Source organism: Pelobates fuscus, chromosome 2, assembly GCF_036172605.1.
Source record: "Pelobates fuscus isolate aPelFus1 chromosome 2, aPelFus1.pri, whole genome shotgun sequence".
Lineage (NCBI taxonomy): Eukaryota > Metazoa > Chordata > Amphibia > Anura > Pelobatidae > Pelobates > Pelobates fuscus.
In genome coordinates this window covers 287,712,319-287,729,154 of record NC_086318.1, presented here as the reverse complement: position 1 = coordinate 287,729,154, position 16,836 = coordinate 287,712,319, and the positions used below count along the sequence as shown (strand labels likewise).

The 16,836-nt window shown below is 42.2% G+C and overlaps 58 pseudogenes; all 58 read left to right on the top strand.

Annotated features, from left to right (window-relative positions):
* The first annotated feature begins 359 nt into the window (after positions 1-359).
* On the top strand, positions 360-478 carry LOC134595597 (5S ribosomal RNA; annotated as a pseudogene).
* Positions 479-612: 134 nt separating this feature from the next.
* Positions 613-731, top strand: LOC134594250 (5S ribosomal RNA; annotated as a pseudogene).
* Positions 732-865: 134 nt separating this feature from the next.
* LOC134588737 (5S ribosomal RNA) lies at positions 866-984 on the top strand (annotated as a pseudogene).
* A 134-nt stretch (positions 985-1,118) lies between these two features.
* LOC134593966 (5S ribosomal RNA) lies at positions 1,119-1,237 on the top strand (annotated as a pseudogene).
* A 134-nt stretch (positions 1,238-1,371) lies between these two features.
* On the top strand, positions 1,372-1,490 carry LOC134595809 (5S ribosomal RNA; annotated as a pseudogene).
* A 134-nt stretch (positions 1,491-1,624) lies between these two features.
* Positions 1,625-1,743, top strand: LOC134596471 (5S ribosomal RNA; annotated as a pseudogene).
* Positions 1,744-2,132: 389 nt separating this feature from the next.
* LOC134596136 (5S ribosomal RNA) lies at positions 2,133-2,251 on the top strand (annotated as a pseudogene).
* A 134-nt stretch (positions 2,252-2,385) lies between these two features.
* On the top strand, positions 2,386-2,504 carry LOC134594786 (5S ribosomal RNA; annotated as a pseudogene).
* Positions 2,505-2,639: 135 nt separating this feature from the next.
* LOC134588736 (5S ribosomal RNA) lies at positions 2,640-2,758 on the top strand (annotated as a pseudogene).
* Positions 2,759-2,892: 134 nt separating this feature from the next.
* On the top strand, positions 2,893-3,011 carry LOC134589497 (5S ribosomal RNA; annotated as a pseudogene).
* A 134-nt stretch (positions 3,012-3,145) lies between these two features.
* LOC134596713 (5S ribosomal RNA) lies at positions 3,146-3,264 on the top strand (annotated as a pseudogene).
* A 135-nt stretch (positions 3,265-3,399) lies between these two features.
* On the top strand, positions 3,400-3,518 carry LOC134588658 (5S ribosomal RNA; annotated as a pseudogene).
* Positions 3,519-3,652: 134 nt separating this feature from the next.
* Positions 3,653-3,771, top strand: LOC134588106 (5S ribosomal RNA; annotated as a pseudogene).
* A 134-nt stretch (positions 3,772-3,905) lies between these two features.
* Positions 3,906-4,024, top strand: LOC134596525 (5S ribosomal RNA; annotated as a pseudogene).
* A 316-nt stretch (positions 4,025-4,340) lies between these two features.
* LOC134592037 (5S ribosomal RNA) lies at positions 4,341-4,459 on the top strand (annotated as a pseudogene).
* A 134-nt stretch (positions 4,460-4,593) lies between these two features.
* On the top strand, positions 4,594-4,712 carry LOC134588419 (5S ribosomal RNA; annotated as a pseudogene).
* Positions 4,713-4,937: 225 nt separating this feature from the next.
* On the top strand, positions 4,938-5,056 carry LOC134593965 (5S ribosomal RNA; annotated as a pseudogene).
* A 134-nt stretch (positions 5,057-5,190) lies between these two features.
* On the top strand, positions 5,191-5,309 carry LOC134597811 (5S ribosomal RNA; annotated as a pseudogene).
* Positions 5,310-5,443: 134 nt separating this feature from the next.
* On the top strand, positions 5,444-5,571 carry LOC134589021 (5S ribosomal RNA; annotated as a pseudogene).
* A 134-nt stretch (positions 5,572-5,705) lies between these two features.
* LOC134594431 (5S ribosomal RNA) lies at positions 5,706-5,824 on the top strand (annotated as a pseudogene).
* A 225-nt stretch (positions 5,825-6,049) lies between these two features.
* Positions 6,050-6,168, top strand: LOC134593963 (5S ribosomal RNA; annotated as a pseudogene).
* A 134-nt stretch (positions 6,169-6,302) lies between these two features.
* LOC134588603 (5S ribosomal RNA) lies at positions 6,303-6,421 on the top strand (annotated as a pseudogene).
* A 134-nt stretch (positions 6,422-6,555) lies between these two features.
* Positions 6,556-6,674, top strand: LOC134594170 (5S ribosomal RNA; annotated as a pseudogene).
* Positions 6,675-6,808: 134 nt separating this feature from the next.
* LOC134596712 (5S ribosomal RNA) lies at positions 6,809-6,927 on the top strand (annotated as a pseudogene).
* A 134-nt stretch (positions 6,928-7,061) lies between these two features.
* Positions 7,062-7,180, top strand: LOC134588540 (5S ribosomal RNA; annotated as a pseudogene).
* Positions 7,181-7,314: 134 nt separating this feature from the next.
* On the top strand, positions 7,315-7,433 carry LOC134597921 (5S ribosomal RNA; annotated as a pseudogene).
* Positions 7,434-7,567: 134 nt separating this feature from the next.
* LOC134589524 (5S ribosomal RNA) lies at positions 7,568-7,686 on the top strand (annotated as a pseudogene).
* A 225-nt stretch (positions 7,687-7,911) lies between these two features.
* On the top strand, positions 7,912-8,030 carry LOC134596060 (5S ribosomal RNA; annotated as a pseudogene).
* Positions 8,031-8,164: 134 nt separating this feature from the next.
* Positions 8,165-8,283, top strand: LOC134596459 (5S ribosomal RNA; annotated as a pseudogene).
* A 133-nt stretch (positions 8,284-8,416) lies between these two features.
* Positions 8,417-8,535, top strand: LOC134588664 (5S ribosomal RNA; annotated as a pseudogene).
* A 134-nt stretch (positions 8,536-8,669) lies between these two features.
* On the top strand, positions 8,670-8,788 carry LOC134595603 (5S ribosomal RNA; annotated as a pseudogene).
* A 134-nt stretch (positions 8,789-8,922) lies between these two features.
* LOC134589156 (5S ribosomal RNA) lies at positions 8,923-9,041 on the top strand (annotated as a pseudogene).
* Positions 9,042-9,175: 134 nt separating this feature from the next.
* LOC134594931 (5S ribosomal RNA) lies at positions 9,176-9,294 on the top strand (annotated as a pseudogene).
* A 134-nt stretch (positions 9,295-9,428) lies between these two features.
* Positions 9,429-9,537, top strand: LOC134589313 (5S ribosomal RNA; annotated as a pseudogene).
* Positions 9,538-9,671: 134 nt separating this feature from the next.
* Positions 9,672-9,790, top strand: LOC134596711 (5S ribosomal RNA; annotated as a pseudogene).
* A 134-nt stretch (positions 9,791-9,924) lies between these two features.
* Positions 9,925-10,043, top strand: LOC134588424 (5S ribosomal RNA; annotated as a pseudogene).
* Positions 10,044-10,177: 134 nt separating this feature from the next.
* Positions 10,178-10,296, top strand: LOC134594510 (5S ribosomal RNA; annotated as a pseudogene).
* A 134-nt stretch (positions 10,297-10,430) lies between these two features.
* On the top strand, positions 10,431-10,549 carry LOC134594218 (5S ribosomal RNA; annotated as a pseudogene).
* Positions 10,550-10,774: 225 nt separating this feature from the next.
* LOC134588468 (5S ribosomal RNA) lies at positions 10,775-10,893 on the top strand (annotated as a pseudogene).
* A 378-nt stretch (positions 10,894-11,271) lies between these two features.
* LOC134587920 (5S ribosomal RNA) lies at positions 11,272-11,390 on the top strand (annotated as a pseudogene).
* A 134-nt stretch (positions 11,391-11,524) lies between these two features.
* LOC134587809 (5S ribosomal RNA) lies at positions 11,525-11,643 on the top strand (annotated as a pseudogene).
* Positions 11,644-11,777: 134 nt separating this feature from the next.
* LOC134594889 (5S ribosomal RNA) lies at positions 11,778-11,896 on the top strand (annotated as a pseudogene).
* Positions 11,897-12,030: 134 nt separating this feature from the next.
* Positions 12,031-12,149, top strand: LOC134594247 (5S ribosomal RNA; annotated as a pseudogene).
* Positions 12,150-12,283: 134 nt separating this feature from the next.
* LOC134596093 (5S ribosomal RNA) lies at positions 12,284-12,402 on the top strand (annotated as a pseudogene).
* Positions 12,403-12,536: 134 nt separating this feature from the next.
* Positions 12,537-12,655, top strand: LOC134594235 (5S ribosomal RNA; annotated as a pseudogene).
* A 376-nt stretch (positions 12,656-13,031) lies between these two features.
* On the top strand, positions 13,032-13,150 carry LOC134594930 (5S ribosomal RNA; annotated as a pseudogene).
* Positions 13,151-13,284: 134 nt separating this feature from the next.
* Positions 13,285-13,393, top strand: LOC134589312 (5S ribosomal RNA; annotated as a pseudogene).
* A 134-nt stretch (positions 13,394-13,527) lies between these two features.
* LOC134596710 (5S ribosomal RNA) lies at positions 13,528-13,646 on the top strand (annotated as a pseudogene).
* Positions 13,647-13,780: 134 nt separating this feature from the next.
* On the top strand, positions 13,781-13,899 carry LOC134594198 (5S ribosomal RNA; annotated as a pseudogene).
* Positions 13,900-14,033: 134 nt separating this feature from the next.
* On the top strand, positions 14,034-14,152 carry LOC134595968 (5S ribosomal RNA; annotated as a pseudogene).
* A 134-nt stretch (positions 14,153-14,286) lies between these two features.
* On the top strand, positions 14,287-14,405 carry LOC134594217 (5S ribosomal RNA; annotated as a pseudogene).
* A 225-nt stretch (positions 14,406-14,630) lies between these two features.
* On the top strand, positions 14,631-14,749 carry LOC134588467 (5S ribosomal RNA; annotated as a pseudogene).
* Positions 14,750-15,127: 378 nt separating this feature from the next.
* LOC134587919 (5S ribosomal RNA) lies at positions 15,128-15,246 on the top strand (annotated as a pseudogene).
* Positions 15,247-15,380: 134 nt separating this feature from the next.
* Positions 15,381-15,499, top strand: LOC134587796 (5S ribosomal RNA; annotated as a pseudogene).
* Positions 15,500-15,633: 134 nt separating this feature from the next.
* On the top strand, positions 15,634-15,752 carry LOC134594888 (5S ribosomal RNA; annotated as a pseudogene).
* A 134-nt stretch (positions 15,753-15,886) lies between these two features.
* Positions 15,887-16,005, top strand: LOC134594224 (5S ribosomal RNA; annotated as a pseudogene).
* A 134-nt stretch (positions 16,006-16,139) lies between these two features.
* LOC134596090 (5S ribosomal RNA) lies at positions 16,140-16,258 on the top strand (annotated as a pseudogene).
* Positions 16,259-16,392: 134 nt separating this feature from the next.
* LOC134594212 (5S ribosomal RNA) lies at positions 16,393-16,511 on the top strand (annotated as a pseudogene).
* Positions 16,512-16,836: the final 325 nt, after the last annotated feature.

Here is a 16,836-nt window from a genome sequence, read left to right as displayed (position 1 = left end):
CATAATCAGACCACTTTTTTCCCTATCCAGAAGCGTCTTGTCTTTTGTCGCAACCAGAGTTTGATATTCTACCAACATTAGCGAGATCGCATTCTCTTAATTTCACTTACGGCCATACCAGTCTAAAAAAATGCCTGATCTCGTCAGTTCTCGGAAGCCATCCAGACTCGGGCCTGGTTAGTTCTTGTATGGGAGACCAACTAGGAACCTCAGGTGCCGTAAGCTTTTGTTTATTTCTTTTTTGCATTATGATGTCATAATCAGACCACTTTTTTCCCTATCCAGAAGCGTCTTGTCTTTTGTCGCAACCAGAGTTTGATATTCTACCAACATTAGCGAGATCGCATTCTCTTAAATTCACTTACGGCCATACCAGTCTGAAAATGCCTGATCTCATCAGATCTCAGAAGCCATCCAGACTCGGGACTGGTTAGTACTTGTATGGGAGACCAACTAGGAACCTCAGGTGCCGTAAGCTTTTGTTTATTTCTTTTTTGCATTATGATGTCATAATCAGACCACTTATTTCCCTATCCAGAAGCGTCTTGTCTTTTGTCGCAACCAGAGTTTGATATTCTACCAACATTAGCGAGATCGCATTCTCTTAATTTCACTTACGGCCATACCAGTCTGAAAATGCCTGATCTCGTCAGATCTCAGAAGCCATCCAGACTCGGGCTTGGTTAGTACTTGTATGGGAGACCAACTAGGAACCTCAGGTGCCGTAAGCTTTTGTTTATTTCTTTTTTGCATTATGATGTCATAATCAGACCACTCTTTTCCCTATCCAGAAGCGTCTTGTCTTTTGTCGCAACCAGAGTTTGATATTCTACCAACATTAGCGAGATCGCATTCTCTTAACTTCACTTACAGCCATACCAGTCTGAAAATGCCTAATCTCGTCAGAACTCGGAAGCCATCCAGACTCGGGCCTGGTTAGTATTTGTATGGGAGACCAACTAGGAACCTCAGGTGCCGTAAGCTTTTGTTTATTTCTTTTTTGCATTATGATGTCATAATCAGACCACTTTTTTCCCTATCCAGAAGCGTCTTGTCTTTTGTCGCAACCAGAGTTTGATATTCTACCAACATTAGCGAGATCGCATTCTCTTAATTTCACTTACGGCCATACCAGTCTGAAAATGCCTGATCTCGTCAGATCTCGGAAGCCATCCAGACTCGGGCCTGGTTAGTACTTGTATGGGAGACCAACTAGGAACCTCAGGTGCCGTAAGCTTTTGTTTATTTCTTTTTTGCATTATGATGTCATAATCAGACCACTTTTTTCCCTATCCAGAAGCGTCTTGTCTTTTGTCGCAACCAGAGTTTGATATTCTACCAACATTAGCGAGATCGCATTCTCTTAATTTCACTTACGGCCATACCAGTCTGAAAATGCCTGATCTCGTCAGATCTCGGAAGCCATCCAGACTCGGGCCTGGTTAGTATTTGTATGGGAGACCAACTAGGAACCTCAGGTGCCGTAAGCTTTTGTTTATTTCTTTTTTGCATTATGATGTCATAATCAGACCACTTTTTTCCCTATCCAGAAGCGTCTTGTCTTTTGTCGCAACCAGAGTTTGATATTCTACCAACATTAGCGAGATCGCATTCTCTTAATTTCACTTACGGCCATACCAGTCTGAAAATGCCTGATCTCATCAGATCTCGGAAGCCATCCAGACTCGGGCCTGGTTAGTACTTGTATGGGAGACCAACTAGGAACCTCAGGTGCCGTAAGCTTTTGTTTATTTCTTTTTTGCATTATGATGTCATAATCAGACCACTTTTTTCCCTATCCAGAAGCGTCTTGTCTTTTGTCGCAACCAGAGTTTGATATTCTACCAACATTAGCGAGATCGCATTCTCTTAATTTCACTTACGGCCATACCAGTCTAAAAAAATGCCTGATCTCGTCAGTTCTCGGAAGCCATCCAGACTCGGGCCTGGTTAGTTCTTGTATGGGAGACCAACTAGGAACCTCAGGTGCCGTAAGCTTTTGTTTATTTCTTTTTTGCATTATGATGTCATAATCAGACCACTTTTTTCCCTATCCAGAAGCGTCTTGTCCTTTGTCGCAACCAGAGTTTGATATTCTACCAACATTAGCGAGATCGCATTCTCTTAATTTCACTTACGGCCATACCAGTCTGAAAATGCCTGATCTCATCAGATCTCAGAAGCCATCCAGACATGGGACTGGTTAGTACTTGTATGGGAGACCAACTAGGAACCTCAGGTGCCGTAAGCTTTTGTTTATTTCTTTTTTGCATTATGATGTCATAATCAGACCACTTATTTCCCTATCCAGAAGCGTCTTGTCTTTTGTCGCAACCAGAGTTTGATATTCTACCAACATTAGCGAGATCGCATTCTCTTAATTTCACTTACGGCCATACCAGTCTGAAAATGCCTGATCTCGTCAGATCTCAGAAGCCATCCAGACTCGGGCCTGGTTAGTACTTGTATGGGAGACCAACTAGGAACCTCAGGTGCCGTAAGCTTTTGTTTATTTCTTTTTTTGCATTATGATGTCATAATCAGACCACTCTTTTCCCTATCCAGAAGCGTCTTGTCTTTTGTCGCAACCAGAGTTTGATATTCTACCAACATTAGCGAGATCGCATTCTCTTAACTTCACTTACAGCCATACCAGTCTGAAAATGCCTAATCTCGTCAGAACTCGGAAGCCATCCAGACTCGGGCCTGGTTAGTATTTGTATGGGAGACCAACTAGGAACCTCAGGTGCCGTAAGCTTTTGTTTATTTCTTTTTTGCATTATGATGTCATAATCAGACCACTTTTTTCCCTATCCAGAAGCGTCTTGTCTTTTGTCGCAACCAGAGTTTGATATTCTACCAACATTAGCGAGATCGCATTCTCTTAATTTCACTTACGGCCATACCAGTCTGAAAATGCCTGATCTCGTCAGATCTCGGAAGCCATTCAGACTCGGGCCTGGTTAGTACTTGTATGGGAGACCAACTAGGAACCTCAGGTGCCGTAAGCTTTTGTTTATTTCTTTTTTGCATTATGATGTCATAATCAGACCACTTTTTTCCCTATCCAGAAGCGTCTTGTCTTTTGTCGCAACCAGAGTTTGATATTCTACCAACATTAGCGAGATCGCATTCTCTTAATTTCACTTACGGCCATACCAGTCTGAAAATGCCTGATCTCGTCAGATCTCGGAAGCCATCCAGACTCGGGCCTGGTTAGTTCTTGTATGGGAGACCAACTAGGAACCTCAGGTGCCGTAAGCTTTTGTTTATTTTATTTTTTGCATTATGATGTCATAATCAGACCACTTTTTTCCCTATCCAGAAGCGTCTTGTCTTTTGTCGCAACCAGAGTTTGATATTCTACCAACATTAGCGAGAGCGCATTCTCTTAATTTCACTTACGGCCATACCAGTCTGAAAATGCCTGATCTCATCAGATCTCAGAAGCCATCCAGACTCGGGCCTGGTTAGTACTTGTATGGGAGACCAACTAGGAACCTCAGGTGCCGTAAGCTTTTGTTTAATTCTTTTTTGCATTATGATGTCATAATCAGACCACTTTTTTCCCTATCCAGAAGCGTCTTGTCTTTTGTCGCAACCAGAGTTTGATATTCTACCAACATTAGCGAGATCGCATTCTCTTAATTTCACTTACGGCCATACCAGTCTGAAATTGTCTGATCTCGTCAGATCTCGGAAGCCATCCAGACATGGGTCTGGTTAGTACTTGTATGGGAGACCAACTAGGAACCTCAGGTGCCGTAAGCTTTTGTTTATTTATTTTTTGCATTATGATGTCATAATCAGACCACTTTTTTCCCTATCCAGAAGCGTCTTGTCTTTTGTCGCAACCAGAGTTTGATATTCTACCAACATTAGCGAGATCGCATTCTCTTAATTTCACTTACGGCCATACCAGTCTGAAAATGCCTGATCTTGTCAGATCTCGGAAGCCATCCAGACTTGGGCCTGTATAGTACTTGTATGGGAGACCAACTAGGAACCTCAGGTGCCGTAAGCTTTTGTTTATTTCTTTTTTGCATTATGATGTCATAATCAGACCACTTTTTTCCCTTAGGGAGACCAACTAGGAACCTCAGGTGCCGTAAGCTTTTGTTTATTTCTTTTTTGCATTATGATGTCATAATCAGACCACTTTTTTCCCTATGGGAGACCAACTAGGAACCTCAGGTGTCGTAAGCTTTTGTTTATTTCTTTTTTGCATTATGATGTCATAATCAGACCACTTTTTTCCCTATCCAGAAGCGTCTTGTCTTTTGTCGCAACCAGAGTTTGATATTCTACCAACATTAGCGAGATCGCATTCTCTTATTTTCGCTTACGGCCATACCAGTCTGAAAATGCCTGATCTCGTCAGATCTCGGAAGCCATCCAGACTCGGGCCTGGTTAGTACTTGTATGGGAGACCAACTAGGAACCTCAGGTGCCGTAAGCTTTTGTTTATTTCTTTTTTGCATTATGATGTCATAATCAGACCACTTTTTTCCCTATCCAGAAGCGTCTTGTCTTTTGTCGCAACCAGAGTTTGATATTCTACCAACATTAGCGAGATCGCATTCTTTTAATTTCACTTACGGCCATACCAGTCTTAAAATGCCTGATCTCGTCAGTTCTCGGAAGCCATCCAGACTCGGGCCTGGTTAGTTCTTGTATGGGAGACCAACTAGGAACCTCAGGTGCCGTAAGCTTTTGTTTATTTCTTTTTTGCATTATGATGTCATAATCAGACCACTTTTTTCCCTATGGGAGACCAACTAGGAACCTCAGGTGCCGTAAGCTTTTGTTTATTTCTTTTTTGCATTATGATGTCATAATCAGACCACTTATTTCCCTATCCAGAAGCGTCTTGTCTTTTGTCGCAACCAGAGTTTGATATTCTACCAACATTAGCGAGATCGCATTCTCTTAATTTCACTTACGGCCATACCAGTCTGAAAATGCCTGATCTCGTCAGATCTCGGAAGCCATCCAGACTCGGGCCTGGTTAGTACTTGTATGGGAGACCAACTAGGAACCTCAGGTGCCGTAAGCTTTTGTTTATTTCTTTTTTGCATTATGATGTCATAATCAGACCACTTTTTTCCCTATCCAGAAGCGTCTTGTCTTTTGTCGCAACCAGAGTTTGATATTCTACCAACATTAGCGAGATCGCATTCTCTTAACTTCACTTACAGCCATACCAGTCTGAAAATGCCTAATCTCGTCAGAACTCGGAAGCCAACCAGACTCGGGCCTGGTTAGTATTTGTATGGGAGACCAACTAGGAACCTCAGGTGCCGTAAGCTTTTGTTTATTTCTTTTTTGCATTATGATGTCATAATCAGACCACTTTTTTCCCTATCCAGAAGCGTCTTGTCTTTTGTCGCAACCAGAGTTTGATATTCTACCAACATTAGCGAGATCGCATTCGCTTAATTTCACTTACGGCCATACCAGTCTGAAAATGCCTGATCTCGTCAGATCTCGGAAGCCATCCAGACTCGGGCCTGGTTAGTACTTGTATGGGAGACCAACTAGGAACCTCAGGAACCTCAGGTGCCGTAAGCTTTTGTTTATTTCTTTTTTGCATTATGATGTCATAATCAGACCACTTTTTTCCCTATCCAGAAGCGTCTTGTCTTTTGTCGCAACCAGAGTTTGATATTCTACCAACATTAGCGAGATCGCATTCTCTTAATTTCCCTTACGGCCATACCAGTCTGAAAATGCCTGATCTCGTCAGATCTCGGAAACCATCCAGACTCGGGCCTGGTTAGTACTTGTATGGGAGACCAACTAGGAACCTCAGGTGCCGTAAGCTTTTGTTTATTTCTTTTTTGCATTATGATGTCATAATCAGACCACTTTTTTCCCTATGGGAGACCAACTAGGAACCTCAGGTGCCGTAAGCTTTTGTTTATTTCTTTTTTGCATTATGATGTCATAATCAGACCACTTTATTCCCTATCCAGAAGCGTCTTGTCTTTTGTCGCAACCAGAGTTTGATATTCTACCAACATTAGTGAGATCGCATTCTCTTAATTTCACTTACGGCCATACCAGTCTGAAAATGCCTGATCTCGTCAGATCTCGGAAGCCATCCAGACTCGGGCCTGGTTAGTACTTGTATGGGAGACCAACTAGGAACCTCAGGTGCCGTAAGCTTTTGTTTATTTCTTTTTTGCATTATGATGTCATAATCAGACCACTTTTTTCCTTATCCAGAAGCGTCTTGTCTTTTGTCGCAACCAGAGTTTGATATTCTACCAACATTAGCGAGATCGCATTCTCTTAATTTCACTTACGGCCATACCAGTCTGAAAATGCCTGATTTCGTCAGTTCTCGGAAGCCATCCAGACTCGGGCCTGGTTAGTTCTTGTATGGGAGACCAACTAGGAACCTCAGGTGCCGTAAGCTTTTGTTTATTTCTTTTTTGCATTATGATGTCATAATCAGACCACTTTTTTCCCTATCCAGAAGCGTCTTGTCTTTTGTCGCCACCAGAGTTTGATATTCTACCAACATTAGCGAGATCGCATTCTCTTAATTTCACTTACGGCCATACCAGTCTGAAAATGCCTGATCTCATCAGATCTCAGAAGCCATCCAGACTCGGGCCTGGTTAGTATTTGTATGGGAGACCAACTAGGAACCTCAGGTGCCGTAAGCTTTTGTTTATTTCTTTTTTGCATTATGATGTCATAATCAGACCACTTTTTTCCCTATCCAGAAGCGTCTTGTCTTTTGTCGCAACCAGAGTTTGATATTCTACCAACATTAGCGAGATCGCATTCTCTTAATTTCACTTACGGCCATACCAGTCTGAAAATGCCTGATCTCGTCAGATCTCGGAAGCCATCCAGACTCGGGCCTGGTTAGTTCTTGTATGGGAGACCAACTAGGAACCTCAGGTGCCGTAAGCTTTTAATTATTTCTTTTTTGCATTATGATGTCATAATCAGACCACTTTTTTCCCTATCCAGAAGCGTCTTGTCTTTTGTCGCAACCAGAGTTTGATATTCTACCAACATTAGCGAGAGCGCATTCTCTCAATTTCACTTACGGCCATACCAGTCTGAAAATGCCTGATCTCATCAGATCTCAGAAGCCATCCAGACTCGGGCCTGGTTAGTACTTGTATGGGAGACCAACTAGGAACCTCAGGTGCCGTAAGCTTTTGTTTATTTCTTTTTTGCATTATGATGTCATAATCAGACCACTTTTTTCCCTATCCAGAAGCGTCTTGTCTTTTGTCGCAACCAGAGTTTGATATTCTACCAACATTAGCGAGATCGCATTCTCTTAATTTCACTTATGGCCATACCAGTCTGAAAATGTCTGATCTCGTCAGATCTCGGAAGCCATCCAGACTCGGGCCTGGTTAGTACTTGTATGGGAAACCAACTAGGAACCTCAGGTGCCGTAAGCTTTTGTTTATTTATTTTTTGCATTATGATGTTATAATCAGACCACTTTTTTCCCTATCCAGAAGCGTCTTGTCTTTTGTCGCAACCAGAGTTTGATATTCTACCAACATTAGCGAGATCGCATTCTCTTAATTTCACTTACGGCCATACCAGTCTGAAAATGCCTGATCTCTTCAGATCTCAGAAGCCATCCAGACTTGGGCCTGTATAGTACTTGTATGGGAGACCAACTAGGAACCTCAGGTGCCGTAAGCTTTTGTTTATTTCTTTTTTGCATTATGATGTCATAATCAGACCACTTTTTTCCCTTAGGGAGACCAACTAGGAACCTCAGGTGCCGTAAGCTTTTGTTTATTTCTTTTTTGCATTATGATGTCATAATCAGACCACTTTTTTCCCTATCCAGAAGCGTCTTGTCTTTTGTTGCAACCAGAGTTTGATATTCTACCAACATTAGCGAGATCGCATTCTCTTAATTTTACTTACGGCCATACCAGTCTGAAAATGCCTGATCTCGTCAGATCTTGGAAGCCATCCAGACTCGGGCCTGGTTAGTACTTGTATGGGAGACCAACTAGGAACCTCAGGTGCCGTAAGCTTTTGTTTATTTCTTTTTTGCATTATGATGTCATAATCAGACCACTTTTTTCCCTATCCAGAAGCGTCTTGTCTTTTGTCGCAACCAGAGTTTGATATTCTACCAACATTAGCGAGATCAAATTCTCTTAATTTCACTTACGGCCATACCAGTCTGAAAATGCCTGATCTCATCAGATCTCGGAAGCCATCCAGACTCGGGCCTGGTTAGTACTTGTATGGGAGACCAACTAGGAACCTCAGGTGCCGTAAGCTTTTGTTTATTTCTTTTTGCATTATGATGTCATAATCAGACCACTTTTTTCCCTATCCAGAAGCGTCTTGTCTTTTGTCGCAACCAGAGTTTGATATTCTACCAACATTAGCGAGATCGCATTCTCTTAATTTCACTTACGGCCATACCAGTCTGAAAATGCCTGATCTCGTCAGATCTCGGAAGCCATCCAGACTAGGGCCTGGTTAGTACTTGTATGGGAGACCAACTAGGAACCTCAGGTGCCGTAAGCTTTTGTTTATTTCTTTTTTGCATTATGATGTCATAATCAGACCACTTTATTCCCTATCCAGAAGCGTCTTGTCTTTTGTCGCAACCAGAGTTTGATATTCTACCAACATTAGCGAGATCGCATTCTCTTAATTTCACTTACGGCCATACCAGTCTGAAAATGCCTGATCTAGTCAGATCTCAGAAGCCATCCAGACTCGGGCCTGGTTAGTACTTGTATGGGAGACCAACTAGGAACCTCAGGTGCCGTAAGCTTTTGTTTATTTATTTTTTGCATTATGATGTCATAATCAGACCACTTTTTTCCTTATCCAGAAGCGTCTTGTCTTTTGTCGCAACCAGAGTTTGATATTCTACCAACATTAGCGAGATCGCATTCTCTTAATTTCACTTACGGCCATACCAGTCTGAAAATGCCTGATTTTGTCAGTTCTCGGAAGCCATCCAGACTCGGGCCTGGTTAGTTCTTGTATGGGAGACCAACTAGGAACCTCAGGTGCCGTAAGCTTTTGTTTATTTCTTTTTTGCATTATGATGTCATAATCAGACCACTTTTTTCCCTATCCAGAAGCGTCTTGTCTTTTGTCGCAACCAGAGTTTGATATTCTACCAACATTAGCGAGATCGCATTCTCTTAATTTCACTTATGGCCATACCAGTCTGAAAATGCCTGATCTCATCAGATCTCAGAAGCCATCCAGACTCGGGCCTGGTTAGTATTTGTATGGGAGACCAACTAGGAACCTCAGGTGCCGTAAGCTTTTGTTTATTTCTTTTTTGCATTATGATGTCATAATCAGACCACTTTTTTCCCTATCCAGAAGCGTCTTGTCTTTTGTCGCAACCAGAGTTTGATATTCTACCAACATTAGCGAGATCGCATTCTCTTAATTTCACTTACGGCCATACCAGTCTGAAAATGCCTGATCTCGGAAGCCATCCAGACTCGGGCCTGGTTAGTACTTGTATGGGAGACCAACTAGGAACCTCAGGTGCCGTAAGCTTTTGTTTATTTCTTTTTTGCATTATGATGTCATAATCAGACCACTTTTTTCCCTATCCAGAAGCGTCTTGTCTTTTGTCGCAACCAGAGTTTGATATTCTACCAACATTAGCGAGATCGCATTCTCTTAATTTCACTTACGGCCATACCAGTCTGAAAATGCCTGATCTCGTCAGATCTCGGAAGCCATCCAGACTCGGGCCTGGTTAGTTCTTGTATGGGAGACCAACTAGGAACCTCAGGTGCCGTAAGCTTTTAATTATTTCTTTTTTGCATTATGATGTCATAATCAGACCACTTTTTTCCCTATCCAGAAGCGTCTTGTCTTTTGTCGCAACCAGAGTTTGATATTCTACCAACATTAGCGAGAGCGCATTCTCTCAATTTCACTTACGGCCATACCAGTCTGAAAATGCCTGATCTCATCAGATCTCAGAAGCCATCCAGACTCGGGCCTGGTTAGTACTTGTATGGGAGACCAACTAGGAACCTCAGGTGCCGTAAGCTTTTGTTTATTTCTTTTTTGCATTATGATGTCATAATCAGACCACTTTTTTCCCTATCCAGAAGCGTCTTGTCTTTTGTCGCAACCAGAGTTTGATATTCTACCAACATTAGCGAGATCGCATTCTCTTAATTTCACTTACGGCCATACCAGTCTGAAAATGTCTGATCTCGTCAGATCTCGGAAGCTATCCAGACTCGGGCCTGGTTAGTACTTGTATGGGAGACCAACTAGGAACCTCAGGTGCCGTAAGCTTTTGTTTATTTATTTTTTGCATTATGATGTTATAATCAGACCACTTTTTTCCCTATCCAGAAGCGTCTTGTCTTTTGTCGCAACCAGAGTTTGATATTCTACCAACATTAGCGAGACCGCATTCTCTTAATTTCACTTACGGCCATACCAGTCTGAAAATGCCTGATCTCGTCAGATCTCGGAAGCCATCCAGACTTGGGCCTGTATAGTACTTGTATGGGAGACCAACTAGGAACCTCAGGTGCCGTAAGCTTTTGTTTATTTCTTTTTTGCATTATGATGTCATAATCAGACCACTTTTTTCCCTTAGGGAGACCAACTAGGAACCTCAGGTGCCGTAAGCTTTTGTTTATTTCTTTTTTGCATTATGATGTCATAATCAGACCACTTTTTTCCCTATCCAGAAGCGTCTTGTCTTTTGTTGCAACCAGAGTTTGATATTCTACCAACATTAGCGAGATCGCATTCTCTTAATTTTACTTACGGCCATACCAGTCTGAAAATGCCTGATCTCGTCAGATCTTGGAAGCCATCCAGACTCGGGCCTGGTTAGAACTTGTATGGGAGACCAACTAGGAACCTCAGGTGCCGTAAGCTTTTGTTTATTTCTTTTTTGCATTATGATGTCATAATCAGACCACTTTTTTCCCTATCCAGAAGCGTCTTGTCTTTTGTCGCAACCAGAGTTTGATATTCTACCAACATTAGCGAGATCGCATTCTCTTAATTTCACTTATGGCCATACCAGTCTGAAAATGCCTGATCTCGGAAGCCATCCAGACTCGGGTCTGGTTAGTACTTGTATGGGAGACCAACTAGGAACCTCAGGTGCCGTAAGCTTTTGTTTATTTAATTTTTTGCATTATGATGTCATAATCAGACCACTTTTTTCCCTATCCAGAAGCGTCTTGTCTTTTGTCGCAACCAGAGTTTGATATTCTACCAACATTAGCGAGATCGCATTCTTTTAATTTCACTTACGGCCATACCAGTCTGAAAATGCCTGATCTCGTCAGATCTCGGAAGCCATCCAAACTCGGGCCTGGTTAGTACTTGTATGGGAGACCAACTAGGAACCTCAGATGCCGTAAGCTTTTGTTTATTTCTTTTTTGCATTATGATGTCATAATCAGACCACTTTTTTCCCTATTCAGAAGCATCTTGTCTTTTGTCGCAACCAGAGTTTGATATTCTACCAACATTAGCAAGATTGCATTCTGTCAATTTTACTTACGGCCATACCAGTCTGAAAATGCCTGATCTCGTCAGATCTCGGAAGCCATCCAGACTTGGGCCTGGTTAGTACTTGTATGGGAGACCAACTAGGAACCTCAGGTGCCGTAAGCTTTTGTTTATTTATTTTTTGCATTATGATGTCATAATCAGACCACTTTTTTCCCTATCCAGAAGCGTCTTGTCTTTTGTCGCAACCAGAGTTTGATATTCTACCAACATTAGCGAGATCCCATTCACTTAATTTCACTTATGGCCATACCAGTCTGAAAATGCCTGATCTCGTCAGATCTCGGAAGCCATCCAGACTCGGGCCTGGTTAGTACTTGTATGGGAGACCAACTAGGAACCTCAGGTGCCGTAAGCTTTTGTTTATTTCTTTTTTGCATTATGATGTCATAATCAGACCACTTTTTTCCCTATCCAGAAGCGTCTTGTCTTTTGTCGCAACCAGAGTTTGATATTCTACCAACATTAGCGAGATCGCATTCTCTTAATTTCACTTACGGCCATACCAGTCTGAAAATGCCTGATCTCATCAGATCTCGGAAGCCATCCAGACTTGGGCCTGGTTAGTACTTGTATGGGAGACCAACTAGGAACCTCAGGTGCCGTAAGCTTTTGTTTATTTATTTTTTGCATTATGATGTCATAATCAGACCACTTTTTTCCCTATCCAGAAGCGTCTTGTCTTTTGTCGCAACCAGAGTTTGATATTCTACCAACATTAGCGAGATCCCATTCACTTAATTTCACTTATGGCCATACCAGTCTGAAAATGCCTGATCTCGTCAGATCTCGGAAGCCATCCAGACTCGGGCCTGGTTAGTACTTGTATGGGAGACCAACTAGGAACCTCAGGTGCCGTGAGCTTTTGTTTATTTCTTTTTTGCATTATGATGTCATAATCAGACCACTTTTTTCCCTATCCAGAAGCGTCTTGTCTTTTGTCGCAACCAGAGTTTGATATTCTACCAACATTAGCGAGATCGCATTCTCTTAATTTCACTTACGGCCATACCAGTCTGAAAATGCCTGATCTCATCAGATCTCGGAAGCCATCCAGACTTGGGCCTGGTTAGTACTTGTATGGGAGACCAACTAGGAACCTCAGGTGCCGTAAGCTTTTGTTTATTTCTTTTTGCATTATGATGTCATAATCAGACCACTTTTTTCCCTATCCAGAAGCGTCTTGTCTTTTGTCGCAACCAGAGTTTGATATTCTACCAACATTAGCGAGATCGCATTCTCTTAATTTCACTTACGGCCATACCAGTCTGAAAATGCCAGATCTCGGAAGCCATCCAGACTCGGGCCTGGTTAGTACTTGTATGGGAGACCAACTAGGAACCTCAGGTGCCGTAAGCTTTTGTTTATTTCTTTTTTGCATTATGATGTCATAATCAGACCACTTTATTCCCTATCCAGAAGCGTCTTGTCTTTTGTCGCAACCAGAGTTTGATATTCTACCAACATTAGCGAGATCGCATTCTCTTAATTTCACTTATGGCCATACCAGTCTGAAAATGCCTGATCTCATCAGATCTCAGAAGCCATCCAGACTCGGGCCTGGTTAGTATTTGTATGGGAGACCAACTAGGAACCTCAGGTGCCGTAAGCTTTTGTTTATTTCTTTTTTGCATTATGATGTCATAATCAGACCACTTTTTTCCCTATCCAGAAGCGTCTTGTCTTTTGTCGCAACCAGAGTTTGATATTCTACCAACATTAGCGAGATCGCATTCTCTTAATTTCACTTACGGCCATACCAGTCTGAAAATGCCTGATCTCGGAAGCCATCCAGACTCGGGCCTGGTTAGTACTTGTATGGGAGACCAACTAGGAACCTCAGGTGCCGTAAGCTTTTGTTTATTTCTTTTTTGCATTATGATGTCATAATCAGACCACTTTTTTCCCTATCCAGAAGCGTCTTGTCTTTTGTCGCAACCAGAGTTTGATATTCTACCAACATTAGCGAGATCGCATTCTCTTAATTTCACTTACGGCCATACCAGTCTGAAAATGCCTGATCTCGTCAGATCTCGGAAGCCATCCAGACTCGGGCCTGGTTAGTTCTTGTATGGGAGACCAACTAGGAACCTCAGGTGCCGTAAGCTTTTAATTATTTCTTTTTTGCATTATGATGTCATAATCAGACCACTTTTTTCCCTATCCAGAAGCGTCTTGTCTTTTGTCGCAACCAGAGTTTGATATTCTACCAACATTAGCGAGAGCGCATTCTCTCAATTTCACTTACGGCCATACCAGTCTGAAAATGCCTGATCTCATCAGATCTCAGAACCCATCCAGACTCGGGCCTGGTTAGTACTTGTATGGGAGACCAACTAGGAACCTCAGGTGCCGTAAGCTTTTGTTTATTTCTTTTTTGCATTATGATGTCATAATCAGACCACTTTTTTCCCTATCCAGAAGCGTCTTGTCTTTTGTCGCAACCAGAGTTTGATATTCTACCAACATTAGCGAGATCGCATTCTCTTAATTTCACTTACGGCCATACCAGTCTGAAAATGTCTGATCTCGTCAGATCTCGGAAGCCATCCAGACTCGGGCCTGGTTAGTACTTGTATGGGAGACCAACTAGGAACCTCAGGTGCCGTAAGCTTTTGTTTATTTATTTTTTGCATTATGATGTTATAATCAGACCACTTTTTTCCCTATCCAGAAGCGTCTTGTCTTTTGTCGCAACCAGAGTTTGATATTCTACCAACATTAGCGAGATCGCATTCTCTTAATTTCACTTACGGCCATACCAGTCTGAAAATGCCTGATCTCGTCAGATCTCGGAAGCCATCCAGACTTGGGCCTGTATAGTACTTGTATGGGAGACCAACTAGGAACCTCAGGTGCCGTAAGCTTTTGTTTATTTCTTTTTTGCATTATGATGTCATAATCAGACCACTTTTTTCCCTTAGGGAGACCAACTAGGAACCTCAGGTGCCGTAAGCTTTTGTTTATTTCTTTTTTGCATTATGATGTCATAATCAGACCACTTTTTTCCCTATCCAGAAGCGTCTTGTCTTTTGTTGCAACCAGAGTTTGATATTCTACCAACATTAGCGAGATCGCATTCTCTTAATTTTACTTACGGCCATACCAGTCTGAAAATGCCTGATCTCGTCAGATCTTGGAAGCCATCCAGACTCGGGCCTGGTTAGAACTTGTATGGGAGACCAACTAGGAACCTCAGGTGCCGTAAGCTTTTGTTTATTTCTTTTTTGCATTATGATGTCATAATCAGACCACTTTTTTCCCTATCCAGAAGCGTCTTGTCTTTTGTCGCAACCAGAGTTTGATATTCTACCAACATTAGCGAGATCGCATTCTCTTAATTTCACTTATGGCCATACCAGTCTGAAAATGCCTGATCTCGGAAGCCATCCAGACTCGGGTCTGGTTAGTACTTGTATGGGAGACCAACTAGGAACCTCAGGTGCCGTAAGCTTTTGTTTATTTAATTTTTTGCATTATGATGTCATAATCAGACCACTTTTTTCCCTATCCAGAAGCGTCTTGTCTTTTGTCGCAACCAGAGTTTGATATTCTACCAACATTAGCGAGATCGCATTCTTTTAATTTCACTTACGGCCATACCAGTCTGAAAATGCCTGATCTCGTCAGATCTCGGAAGCCATCCAAACTCGGGCCTGGTTAGTACTTGTATGGGAGACCAACTAGGAACCTCAGATGCCGTAAGCTTTTGTTTATTTCTTTTTTGCATTATGATGTCATAATCAGACCACTTTTTTCCCTATTCAGAAGCATCTTGTCTTTTGTCGCAACCAGAGTTTGATATTCTACCAACATTAGCAAGATTGCATTCTGTCAATTTTACTTACGGCCATACCAGTCTGAAAATGCCTGATCTCGTCAGATCTCGGAAGCCATCCAGACTTGGGCCTGGTTAGTACTTGTATGGGAGACCAACTAGGAACCTCAGGTGCCGTAAGCTTTTGTTTATTTATTTTTTGCATTATGATGTCATAATCAGACCACTTTTTTCCCTATCCAGAAGCGTCTTGTCTTTTGTCGCAACCAGAGTTTGATATTCTACCAACATTAGCGAGATCCCATTCACTTAATTTCACTTATGGCCATACCAGTCTGAAAATGCCTGATCTCGTCAGATCTCGGAAGCCATCCAGACTCGGGCCTGGTTAGTACTTGTATGGGAGACCAACTAGGAACCTCAGGTGCCGTAAGCTTTTGTTTATTTCTTTTTTGCATTATGATGTCATAATCAGACCACTTTTTTCCCTATCCAGAAGCGTCTTGTCTTTTGTCGCAACCAGAGTTTGATATTCTACCAACATTAGCGAGATCGCATTCTCTTAATTTCACTTACGGCCATACCAGTCTGAAAATGCCTGATCTCATCAGATCTCGGAAGCCATCCAGACTTGGGCCTGGTTAGTACTTGTATGGGAGACCAACTAGGAACCTCAGGTGCCGTAAGCTTTTGTTTATTTATTTTTTGCATTATGATGTCATAATCAGACCACTTTTTTCCCTATCCAGAAGCGTCTTGTCTTTTGTCGCAACCAGAGTTTGATATTCTACCAACATTAGCGAGATCCCATTCACTTAATTTCACTTATGGCCATACCAGTCTGAAAATGCCTGATCTCGTCAGATCTCGGAAGCCATCCAGACTCGGGCCTGGTTAGTACTTGTATGGGAGACCAACTAGGAACCTCAGGTGCCGTGAGCTTTTGTTTATTTCTTTTTTGCATTATGATGTCATAATCAGACCACTTTTTTCCCTATCCAGAAGCGTCTTGTCTTTTGTCGCAACCAGAGTTTGATATTCTACCAACATTAGCGAGATCGCATTCTCTTAATTTCACTTACGGCCATACCAGTCTGAAAATGCCTGATCTCATCAGATCTCGGAAGCCATCCAGACTTGGGCCTGGTTAGTACTTGTATGGGAGACCAACTAGGAACCTCAGGTGCCGTAAGCTTTTGTTTATTTCTTTTTGCATTATGATGTCATAATCAGACCACTTTTTTCCCTATCCAGAAGCGTCTTGTCTTTTGTCGCAACCAGAGTTTGATATTCTACCAACATTAGCGAGATCGCATTCTCTTAATTTCACTTACGGCCATACCAGTCTGAAAATGCCAGATCTCGGAAGCCATCCAGACTCGGGCCTGGTTAGTACTTGTATGGGAGACCAACTAGGAACCTCAGGTGCCGTAAGCTTTTGTTTATTTCTTTTTTGCATTATGATGTCATAATCAGACCACTTTATTCCCTATCCAGAAGCGTCTTGTCTTTTGTCGCAA